Raw genomic sequence first — 8,865 nt, 5'->3', positions numbered from 1 at the left:
ACCAAAATACTGGGTCAGTGCAATTCAGTTTATGGGTCACATCCAGACCTGACCTTTGTACTTCCCACTCATCTTTATTCAAACACCTATCATGTTTTTTTTTTTTTTTCCCCCAGAGTAGTACAGCTGTTTTCCACCTTGTATGAAGGAACCTCTGATAAAAAAATCGTAATTTTGTCCTTGTAGCAGAATGGTTTTTTGGGTTTTTTTTCAAGGCTAGCTTATCTTTTGATTTTTCAGAACAGTGCAAAATATTTCTGTTCGAAACTGTGCATCTTGCTCTGCACCAATACCCAATTAAAAAATAAAAAGAATTTAAGAAATTTATAGATGTTTGGAAGTGTTCAAAAGAGGGAAATATTTAACACAAACATATTTTACCACCGGGAAGTTCAAGGCTCAAGACTGGTGGATGCATTTGGCAATCATCCTCATCCAAAGCTACTAAATGATGCATTTCTAGATACGGCATAGTATTCTTTTTTCGTGAATAGCAAAAGGGTGGTATTCCTCCCTGTGCCTGAGGTGCCTAGGAGCTGATAGCTGTGTCTCACTTGTCTGTATCTGCTTTTCATTTGAGAAGTGCTAATGTAACCAAAAAGGACAGGAGAAACGTCTTTTTTTTTTACACGAGCCTACTGTTCACGGAAGGAAATGCATGCTGCGTAAGTAAGGAGATTTTGCTACAATTAACAGGTTTCTGGCTACACACGCGTCGGTGTTTGCAGGATTAGATCTGAATTCCTTGGGACACAGTTATATTCATGTTTAACAATGTTGGTTTTGTACAGCTGGCACTGCACCGTACATTGTTTGGAACAACTTGTGCTAAACACCCACCAGCAGGACTGGAGCTTCTTGGTCCTGGGGCACTGTGTATTTTAAAGAATAATCCTTAGCTCAGCGTCCTTTATGAGTCACACAGGCTGCCTGACATGAAGGTTGACATTGTGCCTAGTTTAAACATGGTGCAGTAACAAAGCAACTTCTATGAAACAGGCCAGCCTGCAGCTGGCATAAGCAGGATTATCATCTGTTTTTGCCCAAAGTAACCCCTGACACATTTCACCAAAATACTTTTGACTAGTCACACTAATGATTGCAAATATGATTTGTACTATTTGTTGTTGAATTTGGAAGAGAGGAAAATGCTTTTCATTTGCTAAAAATGAGCAGTTTAAGAGCCCTTTTGAGGGGCAATGAAATTACATCTAGTACAGAAATGGCGTGAGGTCCTTCAATATGCACCAGCACTTGGGACATCACTAACAACACCACAGGAAACCTTTTTTTTTTTTTTTTTAACTGAAAAGTGGTTAATTACTAACTTGAAAAATTACAATTTTCTTAGAAAATAGAAAATATCTCAAGACTTGAAGTAACGGACTATTTTTTTTTTTTAAGTGACTAAGAACATCTCCCCTGATGTCCAACATTGTTGTGCTAAATGCTAAAATTCAGAACTGTTACATTAAACATATGCCTTGCCTTCTGAATGCAGGAGGAATCCAGGCAGAAAGCCCCACAGGAATTCAGTTATTTCATCTATACTGCACTGCATGAGGACATGCTTTGCACTTTATGAAGAGTAAAAGTGTTTCTAGTTCTCTACAGCAAAATCAGAATCAAATGCACAATGGCTGTTATGACTTTAAGACTGACCATTTAAAGATTATAGTAGAGAGGGAGTGCTGGGTTTCCCAGGATAATGACTTTTTTCTTATATTTTTTTGTGTCTGATTTTACTACTGCTGGCATAAGCTCAGCCACTACGTAAGGATTTTTTTGTGTAAGTTAACTGCTTTTTGTACAGAACAATATAAGCCTCAGCACTTCCCAAACACAAGCCATTTTTCCAGCAGGTCTAAAATTATCTTGAAGTTGCAGCTGGAACCCTTCACATCAGTGAATTTTTCTATAGCTTTCCAGAGGTTAACTTTACCCAAACCACAGCCTGTCATTAGAATCACCAGGATTCCAGTCTGGGTGGAAATTGAGGTAGCAGCACAAGAAACCCCACCGAAGTGCAGAGACCTTCAGAATACATCAGCTTTCATGAATGCCTTGAAAGTGGTATCAATAACAGTTTGTGAAAAATCTGCTTGCAGCAAAGCAATCTGGTAGCTAATCTTGCGATGGCTTGCTCAGGAATGCATGGTTTATTATTAAAGTAATCTTTTAAGATTTTATTGGAATGTGCTTTCATAGAGATGTTTCTGCCTTTGTGTGTTTTACTATGTGTGTGTCATCTTGTCCATAATTAAACTTTTCACTGACAGACCTGGGGCTTTTTTTCCTTAAACCTCCCACTTTGAATGCTGGAATTTCATTTGAACTTTAAATACTTCCTTGGAATTTGCCATAAGGTAAAGTGTTTGCTCTCATACACTTTCCTGCACTGCTACAGAGGTTGCAGACACACAGTAAATGACTGAATGTAAGAGAACTTGCAAATGTGTGTCTTGCTGTTAAAAAAAGGCTGACAGGAAGTAGTTGTTCAGTTGCTCATGCTATCCCTAGAGTATTGTCACTTTGGAATATGTGGGGAAAAAATTAATGGAAAACGGCCCCAGAGAGTACATTTTCAGTGAAGCTTCACTGCTGACAACGGGAAAAGGTGAAGTATGACAAAGGAAATAATGAAGGAAGAATTTGTACTTCAGCCTTTGGACTTCTCAGCCAAGTTTCTCATGTGACTTGGACTTGCTGACCGCTTCTTTTTATAAATTCAGTTAAAGTCCACAGAATATCCAAAGCAAAAAGCATCCTTGCTGTTTTAAAATCTGAATTTACAAACTATAGTTCATTTTTGTACAGCTCTAGGCATATCTCCAGGAAATGCACTTTGATAACGTCAATACCCAAATGCTGGTTCATCAAAAGACTTCAAACATGTCTTGCAAATACTTTATCCTAGAATCAAGGATAGACTTGAATAATTATTTAATCGAGAGCTTGCTTTTTGAGGCCCAAATTTGGGTGTTTCACACTTAGACTGCCACAGGGATTTAAATTGTTAATTGTTTATTAAATTGTAAATTGTTTATTAAAAAATAAATTTAATATGTTCAGCCATTCAGAAGTGACTGAGTTGGAGAAGTGTAAGAGCTACTGAGACTCGAATGAGGTAAAACAGTACTCTCAGTCTGTGCCCTAACCAGTCAGGTAAACCTTATTATTTTAGATTGCTTTCAGTGGTATTTGCTAAGAGATGAAGCTAACAGCTCACTCAGCTGATGACTACTAATGTGTGGCTGAAGGTGGATGATTACTAATACTACTTTACTGTCTGCCTTGCTTCAAGCAGGAGTACTTGAGGAGGAGATGGGGAATTTCGGGACTAGAAGCACATGCCTTGCCATTGTAGTGCTGCAGCTCTCCAGCTCTTCCAAAACGAGAGACACATTGAGTTTTTCAGCAGTTTTTCCTATTCCCTGTCATCTGCAGCCATGTTTTTGCTCAGGACCATGAATTTGTCTGCACAAAAAATACACTGGTAGGCAATATTATCTCATTTGAAAGAGTGCACTACCCCGACCCAGGTTGGATAAATAAACACAGTATTTTGTTTGGCAGCCATCAAGACTAAGAAAGGCCAATACCTAAGCCATGTTCTCTGACTGTGGGGGTACTCTGTAAATAGTGGGAGGTGACTTCTTTCTCTCTTGAAAAAACGTGGCCAGAATCTGTGGCCTGGTTGACAGTACATGTGCACATACGTTCCTGCATTCTGGAAGGGATCTTGGCCACAGTGTGCTTCTTCCCTGGAGAGGTGTTATGTCCAGAAGAGAGGGAGAATTTCAGACCATTCCTCTTGGCAGTGTTTCCCATTGGCTGGCTGTAGCTCCTTCTATTTGTGTGTGTTACATATTCTGGCTCTGTTTTTTGAGTCCACAGCTGGTGCTTGACTTTTGGGCTTCATAATATTTAACATCCAAACATGTGAGCCTCTTCTGGGGTCTGGCTCATTATTCCTAACCTGTTAAATGGAGTTTGACAGTTGACTTTCTTAGCTGTGTTTGCAAATTCTGGTTAAAATGCCTTAATTTTTAATCATCTAGGTAATTTTGCAAGTTAGTCTTACAAATTTAATCTTACTCCTTTTGGTTAAACAAAACCTGTCTTTGGTGTTCTGCACAATTCCCTGTCTATATGTGTCAGTGTGAAAGCTTATCCTCAACCCTCGTGAGTTGTAAAGTAAAGTTGCATAAATAAGGCATTACACACAATTTAGATCTAAGCAAATCTAGAAAAATACATTAAAATCCACAGGATCTTATTTGATGTAACATAATCGGATGTAGACATCCCTGACAAAATGGGTTGTGTTGCATTTTCAAAGATTGTCTCTTTAGTTATAAAGTACCTAGATTGAGCAGAAGGGAATCTGAGATAAAATAAATTTATCTGAAATTCCGGAAACTAAGCCTCATCTTTGAATTTGTCCAAGTAAACAAGTAAGTAACTAAAGAGCCCAAACAAGTACAAACTAGTGCCTGAAAGGTGTTAGCTTTATCTACGTGAGACTGTGACAATATTTCTGTGTTTAGCTCATAAATAGTCAAGGCCAGGAAACAACATTGCTGGGATCAGTCATCCAAAAGAAGACACACACATGGTTCTTTCTTTTATTGTTTATACGGAAGCTACTTTGGTTACAGCCTTTCTGTGTTCATGTTCTTTCAGAAATCTTCCTCAAATGGTGTTTATTGTATAGGTTAAGTCACCCTGATTCAGTCAGTTCATCCTAGAGTACCAAACTGCTCTGAAAGGCCAGCCCTGGTATTATTTCTGTAAGAATGCTCAAAAGGTGGCATAAATACTTTCAAAAACATTTTTGGGTGAAAATATGCAATGCAGACATGTGGACAGTTATGACTTAAACAGGTTTTTTTGTCTGCTTCTTTCTCGTAGTCCATGCACCTTGTTCCTCTAAGTTAGAAACATGTAACATAGTGAAATATATTTTGGGGATTTTTTTGTGAACCTCCAATTCCATCTGAACATAAAACATAACATTTCTATTATGTATTCACAAAACCCTTTGTAAGTAAATTGCTTTTACTGATTGAGGTTAAATAGAGTGGGGTTCAGAAGTGTAGTTCGTGCTACAGAATAACTTCACATTCAAAATAAAATTAGAGCTCAAGATCTCCCATAAAAGTACTGAAAACCTGATGAGCAAAGGCTTTCACTTGTTTTATAACAGTGCCCAAGCTAAATTTTGTTCTTCTATACTTTTAATTCCATTTAACATCCTCAAGGTAACAGAGGTGATAACTTCTATAAAAGTAGCAGTATATTTACGGTATTTAGATGTTGGTCGTGTGGTATGTTATCTATATAGAAGAATGAATCCTCTTTTTGCTCTTTACTTTTCATAAAGTTTTTCTTCTCACTTTGTTTCTCAGCATTCCCTAGAACTATCTCTGCACTTTTCACATAAGGCACTTTTCACATACTACCTTTGCTTGTTGCCTGGTTCTTGTTTCTCTAAATCTCTGGAATTACATCTTCAGCTAGGCTTGTCCAGTTGTCCTTGATCCTAATTTTCTAGAATAGCTTCTTATTAGCCTTACTGTCTAATTGTCAGCTCCTATTTTAGGAACTTCATTTTCTACCTTGTAAGTAGCACATCATGAGGAATACAGCGAAACTTCTGCCTCTTCCTTTTTTGTTCTTTTTTAGTTTGTCAGTCTCTAGCATCAGCCCATCAAATGTGAGCTTTTTACCAGTGTTTGTGAACTGACACCTCTCCAGTTCAATGACAGGGGCACATTTGGGGACCATCTAAACTGACCCATCTCTTTCATTTCATTTATCCTAAATTTGCAAAGTGTGGCTAATAATATTTTCTTCAGGTTGACTCATCCGTACTGCCATCTTAAATTTTTTGTATTTCACCCACAGTTAATATTTCTGGTTTTAGTGAACAGAAAGGGACACAGAGGATCATTATACAAACTCCTATTACATGTTCCTAACCTGTACAATAAAATAGAGGCTCAGCTTTTGGTGCTTTGTCTCTGAGAGAAAAACAGTGATTTTAGCTGCAGAAAGTCTGAACTGGTCCCTTATGACTTAATCTTTGGGGTAGTGAGCTTCAACAGACTAAGATGATTCCTGTTTAATCAGAAATGTTTTTGTCTTAGGCATCTGAGGTCTTGGAGTTTTGAAGCTCAGTTTGTGGCCCTGACCACATAAATTTGTCTTTGCTTTACTCAGACTAGCAGGAAAGTTAGGGAAAAGCCATTTAGTAAGTTCAAACTAAATAAAGTTTGTAAGGTACTTGTAAGATCAGCATTAGGATATGACTCTTACTTCTTGGACTTTGCTCATTTCTGTAAACTTCCTGTTTGCAAAATTTTTATTCTAAAAAACTTTCTCTTGCTGCTTTTCAGAGTTTAATATTTTACAAGTTAAATTAGATTTTGTGCTTCCTTTTGTCATAACTGATATAAAAATGTTGAGAAACATTTGCAATGTCATAAAATGATTATGATTTGACAGATCTGAGAACATTCAAATCTTATTGCCTCTCCCCAGCTGTAGCATTCCAAGCAGTCTGGAAGATAAGAACACACTGTCTCTATTAGAAGACAAATGGTTTGCAAAATGAATTCAGGATTTTCCTAATAAATGCAGATTACTAGGTTACTGCTCTATGAAAGAAATTTGGATTTTGATAGTGTAAAATATTAGAGAGACATAGAACAAATTCAAATTTACATAAATCCAATTATAAAAATGTATGGACTTAAACACAGTTTGCTTCTTCTTGGGAAAATGATTGGTGCATATACTCTAGCTCATGCAGAGGAATTAATGTTATAGGGCATAAACCACCATATCAGTGATCTCTCTACAGTGCATGGCACTAATTACTCAAAATACATCTTTGTTTTCTATAAATTGGCCTAGAGGTAAATAGAAAAATCATGGTACACTTAGTATTTTGTGCTAATAGCCACAGAATTCTACACACACAAAAAATTGCTGACAAGAAGCCTCACTTTCCTTAACTCCTTTCCCATACTTACTTCAATCAGAGAAGACAGAGGTTATATTTTTTAAGAGAGGGCATCTATCCAAGTTCTGTCGCATCCCATCACTTGGCAGTATATAAAAATGATTTGCTAATACCAGAGACCCTCTTTTTCTTTAGGTCGCATTTGTTTAAAATATAAATTACCGAGATGTCCCAGGAACAGTACCTATGCTGTGAGTGTTTGGTAAAAATGTGGCTTCCTTTTCTTTTAGTTTTCCTGTAGGAATGTTCCTTTAAGAGTTACTATAGCAATGCAAACTGCTATTGAGACTGTAAACATTAATGATGACTTGGAAGTTGACACCCTACAAAAACATTTCAGTCATTGTAAGCAAGACTTCCAACAGCACTGCCATAATATGCAGCTCCTACTGAGAACAGCAGGATTCTGAGTTTTTGAAGAAAATAGTCTATATACTAGACAGCAAAACTGCAATGAAGGGAAAATAATACACTCTAATTTTGCAACAAACCAAAATTCCCTTTTCAGCATATTCTGATGACATATTTGTTATATTTTGGGAGGTCTGTCAAGCCATGGTTAAAGCAACATTTGCCTGCCAAGTCTAAGCTGGCTCTATATCTCTCTGGAATGAAACTTTTGTTGCTGTTGTTGTGGCCTTTCTTTTGCAAATGAAACAAAAATATGTGTTAGCTTACATGTGACCATGAATATAACCTATCATGTAGGAAGCACAGTAAGAAACCAACCCAACTGGATGCTCACAGGATATTTTGAGAGGGTAGAATCCAAATTTGGGTTTCACTCCAATACTGAGAGCTTTAAAATAGAAAAAGGAAAATCACAGGTTTGTGTCTTGAATACATTTTTCTGATTGTTTCTCACAAATGCAGTTGGTAAAGAAGGCTGAGGAATGTTGTTTTCAGTTGCTGCTTATAGGGAAGGACACTTCAGTATAACCTGTTTGGTATTTAGTGTTCACTAACACTCAGCTCCTGTGGGAAGCAACAGAGCAGCAGTTAAAACCGAGTAAGAAGGCAAATAGTTTTAGGGACTCATGGCTATCTAGTTTCTCTTCCTAATTAAATATATTATTTAGGCGTATTTTACAGCACAATTGGAATTTTTTTTGACTAACAATTGTCAGATCAAAAAGGCACTACCAAAGAGAAATAAAAAAAAAAAAATTATTCTCCCCGGGGCATTGCTTTTGTCAATGCCAAAGGTGGTGGTGGTGAGCTGGAGCTTTCCTTCCCTCTTCCTGTGCCACACTGGAGTCTGTGTGGCTTTTGGTCTTTTGCACCATAGGTTGTAGGCTTGTTACAGGGTGTTGGGAAGTATTTTGTGGTTTGTGGGGACCCTTCTGGACTAAAGAACTCTTTTGCATTGTTGTCTGTGACTGGAGGAGCTGGTCCTCTCCAGCACCGATTCTGGAAACTGCTTTCATTCACAACAGAGTTGATCTCAAGGGTGAAATGTGTTCCCCTGCTGAGTTTGCTATATGTGGGCCCTTGTAAATATAGCAGCCATTAATTTTTCTGGTGTTGCACTGACTGCCCTTTCACAAGACTTAATGGAGGGCTGTGCCACTTCAGCCTTAAAGACTGCCCCAAATCTAGAAGATACCAACTGTTCAGTCTTGGTTATGGGCTAAAAAATGTGCATACTCAGATTTTAAATAAATATATTTTTTAATCCCTTTTCAAAGGGGACAAACCCATAATATTTAAAAATTCAAATTCCACATGTAAATAAGTATAAAATTATGTAAATAAGAACTTGATTTCTGCTGATTTGCATTGAGTCATCTGAGCCAAGTACCAGTACCCAAAGTCCCTGTTCTCACTGTCTTACA

The sequence above is a fragment of the Coloeus monedula genome, assembly GCF_965178545.1.
Source record: "Coloeus monedula genome assembly, chromosome: Z".
Lineage (NCBI taxonomy): Eukaryota > Metazoa > Chordata > Aves > Passeriformes > Corvidae > Coloeus > Coloeus monedula.
This window is presented reverse-complemented; position numbering follows the sequence as displayed.